A 17,748-nucleotide genomic window follows, 5' to 3' on the forward strand; every position below is an offset into this window, starting at 1 on the left:
CCTCTGCACGTCTCCTTCCCCACTTGCTTGCCTAAATGAGAGATTCAAACCCGGTTCAGCAGCACGTCCCCCCAACAGCTCTCTCTGGCTCCCACTTAGAAAGAATTACTTCTGATGACACTCAGTATCATGTACTTGTTCGGGAGAGGAGACGGCCCTGAGGTTTGAATCTTGGCTCCACCACTTATTAGCCGTACGCTCTTGAGCTAGTTACCTAACCTCTCTGTGCCTTCGTTTCCTCAGGCCGGGAAGGTTAAATAACTTTCTCATGGCTATAGGACTAGTCAGCGGTGGAGCTGGGATATGAATACAGGCAGCCTGGTCCAGAACCAGGCCTTCCATCCAGCTCTAGCTTCTTTTCTTTTTTATTTTTTAAAGATTTTATTTATTTGTCAGAGAGAGTGCTCATGCACAAGCAGGGGGAGAATCATGACCTGGGCCGAAGGCAGACGTTTAATGACTGAGACACCCAGGCGTCCTGACCTCCGATTTCTTTTAACTGAGTGTCTTGACCTCTTCCCAACATAGCCATTGTGTCCAGAGATATTAGCCAAGAATTAGATATCGGACCCTGACACACAATTGGCCTCGGAAGCAATAATAAGAGATGCAAACAATTAATTCACTTTATCCTCACACCACCACATGAGGTAGGTACTACTAATACCCCCATCTTCCAAATAAGGAAAATGAGGCACAGAGAGGTCACATATATTATCCAAGGTCACATAGCTGCTGAGTCGTCAAGCTTGGAACCCAGACAGTCTGGTCCCAGACACTACCCTCTCTCTTGCTGCCAGACTAAAACCATAATGCTACAGTGCACACTTGTCTAACATTCCCGGGATCTGGTCTCTCAGGCCACCGCCCAGGAGATGTGCTACAAGGGCGAGGCCACGGGTAGAAGCTGCCCCGTAGGAGCGGGGAGATGCCAGCAGTCATGACAGATGGCACAGTGTTCCCATGCCAGTGGGTACATGCGCAGACAGCCTTGGCAAGAACAGCGGAGCCGTGACCTGTGCCCACCTGCTGGGCACAGAACCCCAGGGCCATCAAGCCAGACATACGAGGGGGCACTCTGAACCACTGCTAATTGACCCATCGTTGCAGGATGCAATCAGTTTGGCAGGTCACCTTTTGGAATGGATTAAAAATGAGCATGTCACAGACTAAGAGTAGGTATTTCTTCATGAAGCTTGTTTCAGTTATACGTGTGTGTGTGTGTGTATTATATATATAGTTTGTGTGTGTGTGTGTGTGTGTGTGTGTGCTGTGTTGCAGTGTAAAATGATTTTCCTGCTACGGATTTTGTCCAAAAACATAGGAGTACCATTATTACTACTAAATAAGTTGTAGCTTATTCACAGAATGGGATTCTATGCAGCTTCGACAATGAATACTCTAGAGCTGTACACGAGAACAAAGACGAATCTCAAAAACACAATTTTAAGCAGAAAAAGGCAAGCCACAAAAAAATACTTATACGATGATCCTATTTACATAAATCGCTGGCAAACCTGCACAGTTATGTTATTTAGGAATACATTTCTATGTGCTAAAACTCTGAAGAAAAGGAGGGTGAGCACAAGATTCAGGACGGTGTTACCTCTGTCTGCACTGCGGGCGGGGGGGTGCGTGAAAATGAGTGTGATGGGATGAATTGTGTCCCCCCCTAAAGAGATTTTGGGAGTCTTAACCCCCAAGACCTCAGAATGTGACTCATTTGGAAATACGGTCCTTACAGAGGTAATCGAGTTAAAATGAGGTCATTACGGTGGGCCCCAATCCAACATGACTATTTTCTTTATACAAAGGGGAAACTTGGATGCAGAGACATGGGGAGAAGGCCATGTGAAGAGGGCAGGCAGAGGTCCATCGGGGTGATGGATCTATAAAGCACACAACATCAAGGATTGCCAGTCACCCAGCAGAAGCTGGGAGGGAGGCACAGGACAGATTCTCCCGTGGAAGGAATCAAGAGCAGCTGGCACCTTGACGTTGGACTTCTGGTCTCCTGAAGTGTGATCCAACACATCTCTATTGTTTAAACACCCGTCAGTGGAGTTTGTATTAGCAAATGAACTCAGTGAGGCCTACATCGGCTTCTCAGGCCTGGCAAAGGTCTCCTTAAGCTTCATGGAGGACAAATGGATACTTGTCTTGGAAGTCCTTATTAAGCCAAACCCAGACGCTTTATATTCTCTTTCGTATGTATGTTATATATTTCAGATAGAAAATAGAAATCAAAATCACGCAGGCATGGTCCAACCACTCCATTTTATATTTCAGGGCACTGAGAACCTGCTAAGGTCACAGAGCCAGGGAGCAGCCAGGCCTGGAGAAGAGCTTGCCTCCCAGTTCAGTGAAGGCCATTGTCAAAGGCATAGCCCCGAGTCACCCAGAGAAGGCTGAATTCTACTGAGAGTACAGGGAACCTGAAACTTGCAGGAAATGAGAAGGAAACCTTCACACTTTTGTGCCACAGACCCGTGGCCGTCTAATGAATTGCATAGACCCTTTTCTGAAAAATGTTTTTTTTTTTTTTTTAAAGATTTTATTTATTTATTTGAGAGAGATTTATTGAGAGAGATCACAAGCAGGCAGAGAGGCAGGCAGAGAGAGAGGAAGAAGCAGGATCCCTGCTGAGCAGAGAGCCTGATACGGGGCTCGATCCCAGGACTCCGAGTTCATGACCTGAGCCGAAGGCAGCAGCTTAACCCGCTGAGCCACCCAGGCGCCCCTGAAAAATGTTTTTAAATGCATAAAGGATGTAGGACTACCAGGGAAATCAGTTACTCTGACATGCTATGCTAGCCACAGGGACTCTGGTGAGTCCAAGAGAATGAACTGATCACCGCCCATGCACATTGGGACTCAATATAAGTCAGTGATGGTTATTGTCAATATTAGGAACTGCTTCCATGGCCTTGGGCCTGGGTCAATGATGCTGAGGACAGAGACTGGGGACCCACACCTGGGTGCTTGGGGACCACCGTAGGGCCTGGATTCGGTCGAAGGAGGAGGGATGCTACCCCTGAATGCAGGCCCCTGTGAGTGTTGTTCCCCCCAGGGAGGCAGGTGCTGTCCGGAGAGAATAGGCCCCTTAGGACTGAGAGCAGAGGGACCCATAGCAGGCCCTACCTGGAGCCAGAGAGGCTGGCCATATAGTAAAGCACGAACACTACCGAATGTCATCAATGTTAGCAGCGTAGGTATGAACCACACCGTGAATTCACAGGTGAGGGGATCCAAGGCTAAAAGATGGAACTACGTCCCAGGACCCACACCTGAGGCTCTTGGGTTCTACAGAGACCTGGGTTCTATCATGGACAACATGGACAACAATCACCCCTTACTCTAGTATAAATAAAACAGGATGATGGACACATGTCATCACTCTTCATTGCCTCAGCTGATTTTTCCAGCGACCTCACATCATACACGGGGTGGGTTTTATAACTCTCACTCTGTAGATGGGGGAAGATTCAGAGAGAATGATCTTCCTGGACACAGCCTAGTGTCTTGGAGTATGTTCCTCCAGGTCCATTCTCCCTGCTTCTGTGCTCTGGTTTCTGCTCCAGAGAAATCAGAGGAAGGGAGGGTAGGAGGGAGTATTTCTCCGCCACCGCCTCCCCCGCCGGCCCTCCCTGTGGGCCACCCAGGCTGTGTGCTCCCCCTGAAGGCTGCAGCTCCTGCCAAGTCTCACAGGTGGCCTCTGTGCCTCCAGGTGTGGGAACCAGACCCTCCCCTCACCCTGCTCACATTTTGCTCATAGTCCCATTTAAGCTCTCCCCAAACTCCCCAGCCTGAGTGAACCACCTGTTTCCTGCTGGACCCTGATGAACGTGGAGGTAACTGGTTGGGGACTCTGGTCTCCAGATGGCTGAGCCAGGGTCTCTTGGAACCTGTCAACAAGCACTTACTGAACAGTCCCTTTGGGACCTGGGTTGGGGGGGAGACACGGAGAAAAGGAAGAAGATGGCAGAGAACTGGAAGGAGTGAGTAGCAGAGACAACAGACAAAGCTCGTGGTCTCAGATTTCTCTTTGAATTAACTGGAGTTAACCTTCGGAAAATGAGGAAGGACCACAACACTGAGAAACTGGGCCTGGGGGAGGCACGTGGTGGAAGAAGAGGCGGCGGAGACTTGGATGCGGGCTTCTGGCCAAACGGAGCCGCTAATGCTCCCTATGTGAGCGTTCCGGAAACTGGCCTCTAGTCACAAGCTGGGATAGGGGCTGGGGCAGAAAAGCTGGGAGAGCAGCAGGCACCTCCACACTGTGCCCCCAGGATGGGCTGAGGTGAGGGCGGGTGGGCACACGATGGCCTGGAAAGGAAGCTGCGGGCCTCCCCTGTCCTTGCCCTGGCTGAAGGAGCCAGCTGGAGAAGGGGAGCTGCCAGATCCTCTTTCCTGGGCACAAACATCCAGGGTTGGTGCTTATATGTGGGGCTCTGAGGGGCTTCTGTCATGCCCTGGTCCCCAGCCTCACCTCTGCCAGGAGCACGCAGGTGGGCTGGGTGCCCAGACCCAAGACAACAGAGAAGAGCAAAGAGGAAAGCTCTTCTCAGGGGTTAGGACAGTGGAACATGGCTTTTCTCCCCTCTATTTCTAGGCATTTTTCTCGTCTTCTGTAACGGCATGCATTCCTTTTATAAAAGAGAAAAAAATTCGATCCTGGAGAATCATGAAGATTTTCAAGGAAAAGGAAGATATCACATTGTGACACACTTATGTGTGAATTAATAAATCTGAAAAGGACCTGGAATTAGGATTTACAGGCATGGACCTCAGACATGCCTGGAGCCCGGGCCAGTTAGGGACGCTCACTTTCTACCACCTCTCAGCAAAGATGGATCAGTGTATCTTGTACCTGGTGACAGGCTGGCATGTGGCCAGAGTCTCTACAACATTCAGGGGGGTAGTGGGCAGGTGGGTAGGGACCCTAGCCTGCGCTCCTCACACCTGCCCGAAACCCTCTTTCCATCCAGGGATCTCCAGGGAAACCATGAAGTCACACCTCCCTCTGGGAGCAGGCTGTGTTATCAGCTGCTCTGTGAAACCATCCCTGGAGGTTTCCATGTCCTTGACCTTAAAGAAACTTTACATCTTTAGCAGTGGCTGTTGGTAGGCAAGATGTAGCCTCGTGTCCTGTTAAAGAGCAAGAACACTGGGGCCCCACTCTACGGGTTCATATCCCAGCGCATCCCTTAACTAGCTATGTGACACTGAGCAAGTTACTTGCCTAATTTGTGCACCTGCGTTCTCATCAAGGGTCTTCTCCATAGGACTCTTATCAAGAAGAGAATTTATAGACACAAAGTGCTTCGAACAATGTAGGACATTTGGCAAGGTAAATGCTAGCTGTTCCCACCGCCATTTGCCCATGAATCACATCATTATTTTTTCCTGTCAAGTCTATAAAAACAGCCTCAATATTTCTGTGTCAAATCCACAGAAACTTCTCGTCCGCTTAGCCTCTAGGGGGTCAGCCAGGGGGTGGGCAACCAGGGGGTAGGAGGTCCTGAGGAGGGCTGCAGGCAGCCAAGGCTGCAGCCCCAGCCCTTCCGGAAGCTGCCCCTGCCTGGAGCTGGAACCTGGAGGCAAAAAGCCCAGGGGAAAACTCCGGAAGCAAGCACCATACTGAAGGAAACCCCTCCGGAAGTCCTAAAATATTTCCACAGCCCAGAGAGAAACTTTTAAAGTGAAAGCAGCCATAGAATACTGACAGGAGAGCCAGGCTGGCCTCTTGGGGTCCTGGGCATGACCACAGGGCCCTGGGGCCCTGGCCCTGGTCAGGAGGCCTCCTCCCCAGAGCTCACACAGATGGCTCCTACCTCCCGGGGCTCCAAAGAGCGTCCCCATGCCTTCCCAGGGAGGGGCCCCATCCCTGCCCTCCTGGACTCCAAGGCAAGTTTCACTTCAGTCATTCTCAGCTCTATTTTTACTCAAAGGTGGCAAGAAACAATGAGTGTCTGAAGCAGGACAATGAAGTCACCTGATTCCAAGGCCAGGGACCACGGCTGACCTTTGCTGGGAGCAGGGACAGGGAAGGGTTCTAGAAACCTCTCAGGGACTTCTCTCCAGGGCCAGAAGCTTAGGTCTAGAGCTCACTCCCCAGGCAATGACTTCCCAAGGAAGTGACATTCAGCATCATCCTCATCTAAAGGCCAATGAGTGCTCCTCTAGGCAAAGGAACATCCTATGCAGAAAATACCAAACTATGACCAGGCATGGTGTGTCTGAAGAACCATGAAGAATTCAGTTTGCTTGGAGGGTTGGGAGCATGGGAGGGAGCACGAGGAGGCAAGGCAGCAGGTGGGCTGCAGACAGTGTCTGAAAGGATGTCATACTAAGGAGTTTAGATTTTATCCTGCAGAAAGGAGGGAAGTGGGAAGGCGCTAAACTGGCAAGTGACTCAGTCAGATCCTCCAGAAGGGCTTGGAGGAGTGTAGGTCCTTCCTACCCAGGGCATCAGCAGAGGGCTTGCTAGAAATGCCAAGTGGGAGGGCGCCTGGGTGGCTCAGTCAGCTGAGCATCTCCCTTCGGCTCAGGTCGTGATCTCAGGGATCCTGGGATGGCAGTGGTGAGTCTGCTTCTTCCCCTCCCTCTCCTTCGGCTCCCTTGCTTGTGCGCACACACACTCTCTCTCTATCAAATAAAAATACCTTCTAAAAAAATGCCAAATGGGAGGCCCTGCCCTAGACTTGCTGGATCAGAATGTGTATTTTCACAAGAAGTCCCCGCTGATTAATATGCCCAGAGCTGAGTGAGGCCCTGAGCTCTGGATGGAGCCAAGAGAGGGTCACTGACTCGGTCTCTCCAAAATTCTTTTCTGACTGCCCTCCTCAGGCCCAGCCCTGCTTCCTCCTTGCATCTCCCCTGCACCATGATTCTCTTAGGGGGCCCTTGTACGATGGACCCAGACCCCCGCAGAACATTCCATTACTTCCTACCCTCTCTCCACCAATCACAAAGCCTTTCCAAGTTCCCACCTGTGTGAGGGCACAGCTTGGGGTGTGGAAAAGGGAGAAGCAGGCAGTGGTTAAGAGCCAGTCCCCAGACTACAGGGGGTGTGCAGAAGAGCTTTTCAAACACACAGTTCTCATTCAGAGGGCCCTGGCACTTGGGTTCTTCTAGTGAAGACTGCGGGCTAGGGCATCCACCCAGATCTGGGTTTACAGCCCAGCTCAGCCCTTTACAGGAAAGCTATTTAATGTCTCTAGAATCTTAAAGGAAAAAAAATAAAAATAAAAAATAAAACTGGATAAAAATAGTTGGGACCGCCACAGGAGGCTGAAGATTAAATGGAACATTGTTTGCAAAGCGCTTAAGGACAGTGTCTGGCACTCCATGAACGGCAGCCTTTGTTATTTGTCTTCATGGCGCTAAGGAGTTTAGAGTCTGGCAGGAAAGAAATGACAACAGCCTGGAAACGCGCACAGGTAAACACAAAACAATAGGTAAGAAAGCAGCACCCCCCCACCATGATGGGGCCCAGAGCAGTCAGGATTCTGAGCTGGGGTCCTCACTGAGGCGAGGGCTATTGTCAGGCATGGGTGGGCGGGGGGGGGGGGCCTTCCTGAAGGTGGTGGGTGCCCAGGTGAGGCTTGAGAGTGAGGGGAGTTCAGCAGAGCACAGAGGGTGGCTGCAGGAGGCCCACACTGCCTGGCATGGGGAAGGCTGAAGGCAGTTTGGAGCTCATGTGGAAATACAATGCCCCATGGAAGGTTTCTGGGCAAAGACGTGGCCAGTGCAAGTGGGTTTGTCATCACTAAGGCCACTTGGAAAGGGGGTGGCGTCAGAGAAGGGGTCTACTCAGGCGTCTGCTGAGAGGGCCTGGCTGTTGTGGCGGTGATCAGCCAGGACAGGGTGCTTGAGCCAGAAACTGCATTTGGACATCAGATGTGGCCCATCCTTCCTTTGTAGGGAGCAAGAGAACCTGCTCCTGCTTCCAGTCTCTAAAGGTTTTACACCCAAAGATGGCACATGGCGCCCACAGAGACATCGAGGTAGGCACCATCCATGCCCAAAGGAGGAACGTTTAGTCAGGGGCACCATGGGGTTTGAAAAATGTTTGCCCAACTAAATCAGGGGGAAATGGTGCTTCCACATGGCTGAGTGGCACGCCAGCTGGTCCCTCATTAACCCTCTCAGTGATGTGCTAGAAAATTAACAGCCAAGGCATTCGGCTCCATTAACACCGAAGTTGGCCCTTCAGGGGGAAAGGGGGTGGGGAGGACATGGGTTTCGTCTAGACAGAGGCACTCAGAAAGGCAGATGCTTGAGCTTCTGCCATTCAGGGAGGGGGTGAACATCAGAGGCCTGGTGTGCCCCCCACCCCATGGGAGAAATCCCTAGCAGAGGCCAACCCCAATGGCGGCTCTCTCTTCTCGCCCTCCAGTGCAAGGGTAATAACAACCTTCCACAGGTTTCACTGTGAGGATTAAATGAGATCATGAACTCGAGAACACTGGCTCAAGTGTGGTACCCATTAAATGTGCAATCAATTGCTCTGTTCTTTTTGTTTTTATTTGAAAAGTGGGCTCAAAAGAGAGAGAGAGAGAGGTCACGGGTGGCTTTTCGTCCAGCTAGAATCCGGTTACAGAAGGGTCTGACTTGGTTCACGGTCTGTAGTCAGTCTCCTAGGGATGGGAATTAAGAACCTTGGAGCTCTGCTCCCCAAACTATGGTCCCTAGACCTTCAGCAGCACTGGCATTACCTGGGAACTTGCTAGAATGCAGAGTCTTGGGCCTCAGACCTTCTGTGTCTTAACAAGACCCCCAGGTGATTCAAATATACAACAGAGTTTGAGACTCTGCTCTAATATATTTGTTCCTAGGAGAAAACTGTCTTTTTTCCTCTCCTCTCCCACCACAGGAAACAGGGGACCCCAGACTCTGGGTAGATAGAAGAAGAGAATGCCAACACAGAAGGGCCCTTTGATTAGCACCTGCTTGCTAGCCACACTGCATTAAAGCACACTCAAGCACATATTGAGAAAATTATTCCCTTCTTGATTCCTTTCAATCTCCCTGTTACTGAAGAAGAAAGACTCTGTTTGATGCTAGTATGTCTTTAACATCTTTCTATCTTCTGTTCCTTTTTCTTTAAACAAGAACACAGGAGGCTTAGACCTGGATCTTTCCAAGGGCAACAGTGCATAATTTGAATTAATAATCTTGTTTAGTTTTTAGTGCATTTATTTGTAAGGTAACTTTTGATTTATTGCAAGTGGTACATATTGCCACTAGTTCCCCTTCTAAGAAAGTTCTATTTTAAACACCGAATAGAACTGAAGAAAAACAGTAAGTCCATAAGAACAGAATTGTGGGAATCTGGCAAAAATCCCAACAAAGGTATAGAAAGCACCACGGTTCGGTAAATTATTATTCCTTACAGTTCATAAAAGCCCTTTGGAGATCATCTTGCCCACTGTTTTCCTACTGCAGGTCACGAAATCAATGTAGTAGGTCATGACAGCACTTTCCAGGTTTGCTTTGAATGCAACAAAATGGAACAGAACAGAAGGGCATAAAAATATAAGTGCACTACAAACATTATAGAAAGGGTAAGTACTGCCAATGAAACTTTTGTTTTGCTTTGTGTATGTACTGGCTTATAGCAGAAAATATGTGGATTATGTTTAGATTGCAAGAGTTAGAGCCGAATCTCCCTTTGGTAGGTGTCCCCAGCTGCTGCTAATTCCAGTGGCGAGGAGAGGTCACCTCCCGCCAAACCACCCATGAGCAGAGTGCCCTTCATGCTACACCCTAAGAAGGTCCCCACCTTGGCTTTTCGGCTCCTCTCTCACAACACAGCTGACAATAGTAGTTACTGCCACAGGTGATGAAACAGGCACTTACTCCCCAGCCCTGCTCAGGTGAGAGAGGCTGGGCCTGCTCAAGGCTGAGCCTCTGGTCTGGAACCTCAGGGAAGGCAGTAGCAACTAAGGCCTTGAGGGCAACTGAAAGTCTTTATTTGCCCCCTCTATAAACAGAGGAGCCCGGGGGTGGGGTTGGTTGGGGTGGGGGGATGCAGTCATGGATCCCTACACCCAGCCAAACAGGGATTCCTAAAGATGCCTGCAGACTCAGAGGAAGTAAGCTGCCAAGGCAGTTTGGGGCAGGGAAGGGAAAGGAAGAGAATGGAGTGTTGGAGTGCCCCCTCCCTCTTACACCTCTGGGCTTTGGTTCTCGGCTCAGGGCGGGCAGTCCTCTGTTTCATCACCTCCGGAATGCTCACCACATGCAAGCCCTTTCTGCAACTGTCTTTTTATTTATTTATTTATTTGTTTGTTTGTTTGTTTGTTTGAGAGAGAGACAGTGAGAGAGAGCATGAGCGAGGAGAAGGTCAGAGGGAGAAGCAGACTCCCCATGGAGCTGGGAGCCCGATGCGGGACTCGATCTTGGGACTCCGGGATCATGACCTGAGCTGAAGGCAGTCGTCCAACCAACTGAGCCACCCAGGCGTCCCTGCAACTGTCTTGGAAGAGGGGTCTGCTAGGGTGAAAGCCGCAGCAGACTGACCCCTTGGCAGGAGGCTCTGGGGCCCTGGGGGAATGTGGAGAGGGTCTGGAGGTTCTGCCCTCCCCAGGGAACCAGCCCATCATTAGCATGCTGGGTGTGGGTGAGTTCAAAGGCAGAAGCTAGATCTGCAGCCCAACTGGCCCTGGGCCTCAGCAAAGGACCTTGGTGTGCAGTGGCCTAATTTAGGGCCGAGGCCCTTTATTCTCCTCTGGAAACTGTGGAGGTGAATTTTAAAAGGCCGAAGAGTGAGGCCAGCACAACTAGGCTCTGCCAAGTCCCCATCCTCCTTCAGTCCCCATCTACTCGCCTCTGCCCTTGCTCTGTTCTAAAAACTGGGCACTAGCTGTACCTCATCTCTGCCCCCAGTCTATTTTCTCTCTTTCCCTTAAAACTCTTTGTTGTTGTTGTTAACCATCAGTGTCTCTTGCCAGTGATCCCAGGAACAAGGTAATGCTGGGATATGGGCTCTAAGCGCCCACAGGGATAACTCCTTGGGATCATTCCTTTGGAAGACATCGTACTGTTGGTAGGCACTTACAGGTCACCCAAAGGCTGAGAGCTATCTGAACCCCACGGAGGAGCCAAGATAGTTTTTACGGTTGTCATTTTAGCTAGATAGGTGAACAGATCAACCAGTTTCCATGAACAACCAGCTGCCAAAAGGACTTGACTGGCATTGCTGTGCAAGGCAAGGAGTATGGGAGAAAGCACATGTTATTAGAATCCAGCCAACCTTGTGCTCAAAGCCTGGCTTGTCCTCTAGCTCTAGAACCTGGAATTAATTACTTAACTTCCCTGAGCCTGTCTCCTCTCTATAAAAAAGAGGTAAGAACTCCTGCCTCAAAAAGTAGGGCCTTGATGAGGACTGGTGATCGCACAGGGTTAATGCCTGGGACTGCGATGACACATTGTAGCTACTCCAGAGTACTGGCTACAATCATTATTGCTGTTGGAAGGCTAAGCACAGAGACAGAGCCCCCTGAAATGTGATCCAGTCCAAACTGGAGATCTTTGGCCATAACCTAGCCTCTCAGGGCCTCTGTTCTCTCCTCTTAGGATAACCTAAGGGAAGTATGGAGCACAGCACAGCATCTGGCCCATAGTGGGGCTGGTTTTACATCATGTTCGTTCTTCCCAGACCAAATGGAAAATGTAATTTCTACAACCTCAGCAGGACTGATTAGCTTTCTTTTCTTTTCTTTTTTTGAAGGTTTTATTTATTTGAGAGAGGAAGAGAGAGCATGAGCAGGGGCTGGAGAGGCAGAGAGACAAAGAGAAGCAGGCTCCCCGCCAAGCAAGGAGCCCGACATGGGGCTCAAACGGGTCTCAAGCCCAGCACCCTGGGATCATGATCCAACCTGAAGGCAGAAGCTTAACCCATTGAGCTACCCAGGCACCCCAAGCTTTCTTTTAATTGGGCCCATTGAGAGACCCAAGGGTGAGGTTTCTGTGTATCTCTGTGGAACCCAGACACATTTCCCAGAGAGGTCCCCATTTTCGACTCCAAGGTATGTCATCGTATGGATGGAACTCATTGCCTCTCTGACCCTAAAACTTACAGAAAGGGCTTTTTCTCCTAAAATTTCACCTTCAAGGGAAAAACTCAATCACAAAGATGGTCCCCAGGCTTTTTAAGCCCAGGGTAACTTGCAGCTGAACAGGGTGACCACAAGTGAAAAAATCAATTGTTACTGTGGAGAACAGATGTCTCCCAGGTAGGAAAATAACTGGGCTTAATTACACAACATCTTTGGTCTCTATAATCTTGATCCATTAAACCCTTGCTGCTAGCCAGGAGGCAATGCCCAGGAGGAAGAGGTTAGCCTAGTGCACTAATACGATCAACCTTTCAATCCCATAAAGGTAATTATGGTCACAGCCTTTCCCAACAGCCCTGAGTAAACCCACAGATCCCTAGCCAATATGGGGCTCTTCTAGGCAGCCCCAGCTACAGCAACACACCAGACAGGCCAACGGCCATGTTGCCCAGAATGACAAGGACTCTGAGCTCCTCAGCACTGGTCCACCCAAGACTTTCTAGCCCCCCAACCCTTTCTGGAGACCTTCCTCATCTGAGGCAAAACACCTGACCATACCTTCCATGTCTATCTGTGGTCTAGAGGGATATGCAGGCATCAGAAGTGAGCATGGAGAGAAATGGCACCTGACCAATTAGGTCACTGCAGAGCCCAACCCATCATCTCCTGAAGACCACACTAACCAGTAGTTTCTATATGACTAGGAAACCCATATTCATTTTTTATTCTGGTGTGTGGAGGGGAAGGAAAGGCAGAAGAGAAGATAGGAAAAAAGCATAGGTGCAGAAAACTGAGTGAGAGGCTCAGATAAGGTCAGAATCTGGGGACAGAGAACGTTGTCCTTCGTCCAGTCAGTCATGGTACCAGTTGCCCCCACCTTGAAAGGCTCTTTGCCAAATGCCTTGGGCAGGGGGGTGGATTGGGCATCTATCCCCCAATCCTCATATGGGGGTGTTTCTATAGACTTCCTACTGCTCTGATTTCTTTCTCTCCATTTACCGGGTATGGGCAGGTTTTCCCCAAGCTTCAGGAACAAGCAGAACACTCCCACTGCCAGTCCGGAGTATCACGGCTCATGGCTCTAAGTGACCCTATGTTGCCCCAAGAAAGGCACAAGGCCACAAATCAAAATCAGTCTCTCCTGTCCTGTTCTGGGTACAGGTAAGCTTCAGGTCTCTTCCTACTGGTACTCAACTGAAAGTGCTAAGACCCTGGTAGAAAGTGATGGGTACTGAAGCCCCACAGATTGCTTCCACCTGCCACAGCCAGGGGCCTGGCAGAGGTGAACAGGGATGGACGTGGAATTGACAGTGAAGCTGCCTAGTTCCCAGTTTGTCCCCAAAGGGCTCAAGCTGAGCCAAACAGCTGCAAGACCAACTCTGACAGTGAAGTCTTCTAACTGCACAATCGCAAGCTCTAGCAACGCGTGGAACTCCCTTGGGGGGTCTCTGACTCCATTGCAAACTACTACAATTACCAAATCCACACAGCTAGAAACTTGTGAATGGGCCAATGAATAGATTTCTGGGATTTCTAGTGGAGTAAGAAGTTAAAGGAGCCAAGAACCCAGGAGTTTCCTTCTCCCTCTCATACTCATGCTACCAAAAGTCACTGAAGGCTTATGTTGCAGGGGGAGCTGGCCTAGGCACCACCTAAAAACCGGGTCCAGCACTCTGCACCTGCCAGCACCCTCACCCCCTTCACAGCCCTTTTCCACTCATCAGCAAGCCCTTCACAGACTGCTGTTTGTGATGAGAACCACGAGGAGCTGGATAGCTGAGCAACAGTCCCACAGCACTCCTCACCTTCAAAGCAGCTTATAAACATGAATGAATCAGCGCGGAATGTACGAGAGACATCCTGGTCTCGCATTACAGAGACATACGCGCAGGGCACCCAGGAACCAGACCAGACCTCAGAGAGCAGCCCAAGTCTTCCGTCCCACCCGCAAGAGTGAGGCGGAACGGGTTCTCTCCCTATCCCCGTCTTCTACCCACTTAGCTAATTCTTCACAAATGTTCCTGTCATTTCTTCTGTTTTCCAAAGAACAGCAGCAACAATCACAGTAACAAAAATTCTCCTCCAAGTAGATGACTTCATTCTGCCAGCCCCAACTCCAGCAGCCGTGACAATAATGGACCAGTGTTAACGAGAAGGAATAAACGCTGGGGCTTTTCAGAGGGGGAAGAAAGCACCCAAATGCAGGTGTTCACAAGGACTTCTGGGGTGGTCTGATGCGCTGGAGTGAGACAGCTGCTCTGATCAGACCCACAGTCTGTCAGGCCCATCGCCAGGTCCTTGGCGTGGCTGACAGAGGAGTAAGATGGGAAACTGAGGCTGGTTCATGATGGTCTGGAGATGCGTATGTATGCCCACAGATGGGCTGTATGCCCACAGCCCTAAATGCTTTCTGGGCTCTTGGATAGGGTACGGAGTCTACAAGAGACATGGAAATATCACAAGTGACAGAAATATGCCTTGGAAGTGTTGCCTGGGGTGAAAAAAGAAAGATTTCCCATTTGAAGAGGTTCCAAATCATTGCCTGCCATCCCTATCTCAGTTCAGCGCTGTTTGGAGGATATGGTATCCACTCGGAGGGGCCGGCTCAGAGCATCCCCCACTTTGTTATTCCACAGAACTTAGTTTAAATCCAACCTTACCCCATGCTATAGAAGAAAACTGAGAGTGGTTAAGAGCTCAGTGGAGAAGGGGATGAGAGAAAGACACAGAGAAGATAAAAGGAAGAACGCAGCCCTATAGAAAGAATCATGCCAGCTATGGGGAGAGAGTCGAGGCAAGGCCCCAAGGGACAAAGCTGATGTTATTACATTAATGTAGGAAAACGAGCGGTACAGAGGCAAGAAGGGGTGGCTGGAAGCCTCATATGCCATTCCAGCTTGTCGGGAACAAAGACCCTGCTCCAATGAGCCCCATATCGCACTGGTAGCTGGGAGTCAACTCATCTTCTCAGGTCAGACAAATCCCATCACAGCATCCCTTCTGGACTTCTACCATCGGGACAAAGGGGCTCTGTTGTCTACCTCTTCTCAAACACCCATCCACCTGCAATGAAAATGTGCACACTCCTCCCGGCCTTGATGCTGAAGCCAGGAAGAATGAGCCGACATCCCCAAAAGCAAGAAGCAAGTCAGAGGAGGGGCCAATTGGCAGTCTGGCACCTTACAAGTAGAGAATCAACAGTGAGTTCAACCATTCCCCACCATGGCTCTAGGACCAGCTCTCAGGTCCTGCAAGAGAAACAGGGACAGCTCGGGCTCCCAATCACTGAGGTCACTTTTCCTGCTGGACCATTTCAGGAAGAATCCTGTTTAAACAGAGGACCAGAGAGACAGATGCTTCCCATCCCATGGCATCCCAAGGCCTTGGGTAAGCTCAGACGTCTGACACTCAGAGTCTTCCTCAACAACGTGGGGAATGATGTAATTTCTAGCCTTGTCACTTATCAGTTATGTGACTTTGGATCATGATCAGAGCTTACCATAGCTCTCTTCCTGCAAAACGGAGATGAGACCACAAGTCTTGCTCAGTTGTGTGGCCTGAAGAGGATGGCTGGAGAGAGCCCAGCGTAGTGCCTAGCATATTCAAGCTCCTCAGGATATGCTATTATCCTGGTTACCAGGAGCAGCACTGAGGAAGGGCCCCTATCACTGGGGCGAGGGAGGGATGTCCAGTCACATCTCTGAGACGTACACGGGCCACCCTGTGCCTGGGAGACATCCCCTTTATAATGCCGCTGGATATAGCTTTTGTGGGGACTTCCCCCCCAGGACTGTAAGCCTTGTAAGCAAACAGCTTTCTGAGAGACAGAGCAACTTCCTCTGGGAGCCACAAAACCAGGCTGCCAGGCAAATGACAGCCCGGGTATTTGTTTTAATTGAGGCTCCTGTCAAGAGGAAACTTCATGGCTAACAGCCCAAACATGACTGCACAGCACCTCCCCAGGAAGCCTCATTCTGTGGCTCTCACATAAGCCATTTTCAGGAGGAAGGCAGGGACTCCTCACATCGCTGCCAACTCAGCGCCTCCCCCGACCCCAACCCAGGTTGCCCCAGGAGCCCAGGGGCTGGGGCAGCAAGGAGCACGGCAGACAGTTCCGATGCCAGCCTGCCTCCGTCAGGCCTGGTTAGCAGGCACCCCCAAAGAAGGCTTCAGGCCAATGCCCTGTCCAGGCCCTATCTTCCTCTGGTCAGCAGTAATGTTCAAGGAGACCTCTCAGACAGTCTGGCTTCCCTGCTCCAAGGGGTGGTGGTTGGGGGGAGAAATAGGAAAACTTGGAATAATTAGGTTGAGGAGTCTCCGTCAGGGCAAAAGAGAGAAAGCCAGAGACAGATCTCCATAGGATTCTATGCTTTGAGAAGTAGGGAAATCACTACTGGGTTTTGCAAAAGGGCCAGGAATATTCAGGAACAGAAGCAGCATGTGAATATGAGGCATTGTATTTACTGTTCTTTGCAAAAGCACAGCTAAGAGGTCACTAATCCTTCCTCGGGGTCAGGAGTGGATCTATAGCAGGGCCCTGAACAGATGTATGCCCCCATTCACGCAGACACACGTGTGCACACGCAACGACGCACAGCCATGGGCCCTGACCTTCACCCAACGGTGCTGGCCTCTGCCAGGGAAGGAGCAGATGGAGTGGCTGGGCTCAGTGTAAGACTGACACCCAGGGGATCCAGCTTTGCCCCTTTGATGTTGAAAAACCAAAGTGGAATGAACCATCACAAGGAGAGCTGGAGGGGGATGAGGAAAAAAAGATGGAAGGGGAGGAGGAAGGAGAAGAGGGAGGAGAAGGTACAGGGAATGATAGGGACCCAAGGGGATACAGAGGTCAGAGGCTGGATGATAAGTACTGAGGAGCCTCCAGGGCAAGGCCTTGGGGTTCAAGGCACCATCCTTGTCCATTCCTCTCTCCTTCCATATAACTGTCACCAAGGAATTTGAGACAGGTTAACCTTTAAAAAATGTCCTTGTCCCATGGCAAGTGTCCAGAAACTGAACTTAGCACCCGGCCTCCGGGAACCCCTAACCCCCTGCCTCAGGACTCCGAGCTAGCAGACACAGCCAGAGATTGGGAGGGTCCCCCCAGAAGTGCTCAGAGAAAGCAAAAGCCACTTACTAGCTTCTGCAGGGGCCAGCAGGACCCTCTTCCTACCTCACTGAAAGCTTTGGGGAAGGTGCTTCAAGGGAGAGGTGGAGAGAAGGGCGGAGGTTCCGTCACCTCTGCAAGGCAGGGTGTAAAGTGAGGGCGCTCAGCTCTCCAGGAGCCCCCAGAATGTACGAGTGATCAGTTACACATCCCTGGCGGCAGCGCAAGAGCAATCACATGACTGAGGCAGATTTGGGAGCGAGGGGGTGGAGAAGCCGAGGTTTTTGGTGTTTTTTTTTTTTTCTTTTTTCTTTTTTGGGGGTTGGTGAGGATGGGGGAAGTGATGAGGCGGGCAGGAAAGACTGCTGAGCCGGAGGTTTCCAGCTCCTTCGATCCAAATGGCCCCCATGGAAATCTGCACCTACAGTCCCTTCCAACCGACCCCGCCTCCACCCCCAAACACTCAATGGCCCCAGGATGTCCCCGAGGTGACAAACTCAAGCGCCAAGGACTTTGCCAAAATGGCCCTTCTCCTTCAGCGTGGACAGAAGGAAGCGGAGGGAGCACCCTACAAGA

At 50.6% G+C, this 17,748-nt stretch overlaps 1 protein-coding gene across 4 annotated transcripts in view; it reads right to left on the minus strand.

Moving 5' to 3' along the window:
- ABR (ABR activator of RhoGEF and GTPase) overlaps positions 1-17,748 on the minus strand; it is a 176,649-nt gene that overhangs the window by 113,657 nt on the left and 45,244 nt on the right. The window lies entirely within an intron of this gene.

This window comes from Mustela erminea, chromosome 18 (genome assembly GCF_009829155.1).
Source record: "Mustela erminea isolate mMusErm1 chromosome 18, mMusErm1.Pri, whole genome shotgun sequence".
Classification (NCBI taxonomy): Eukaryota; Metazoa; Chordata; class Mammalia; order Carnivora; family Mustelidae; genus Mustela; species Mustela erminea.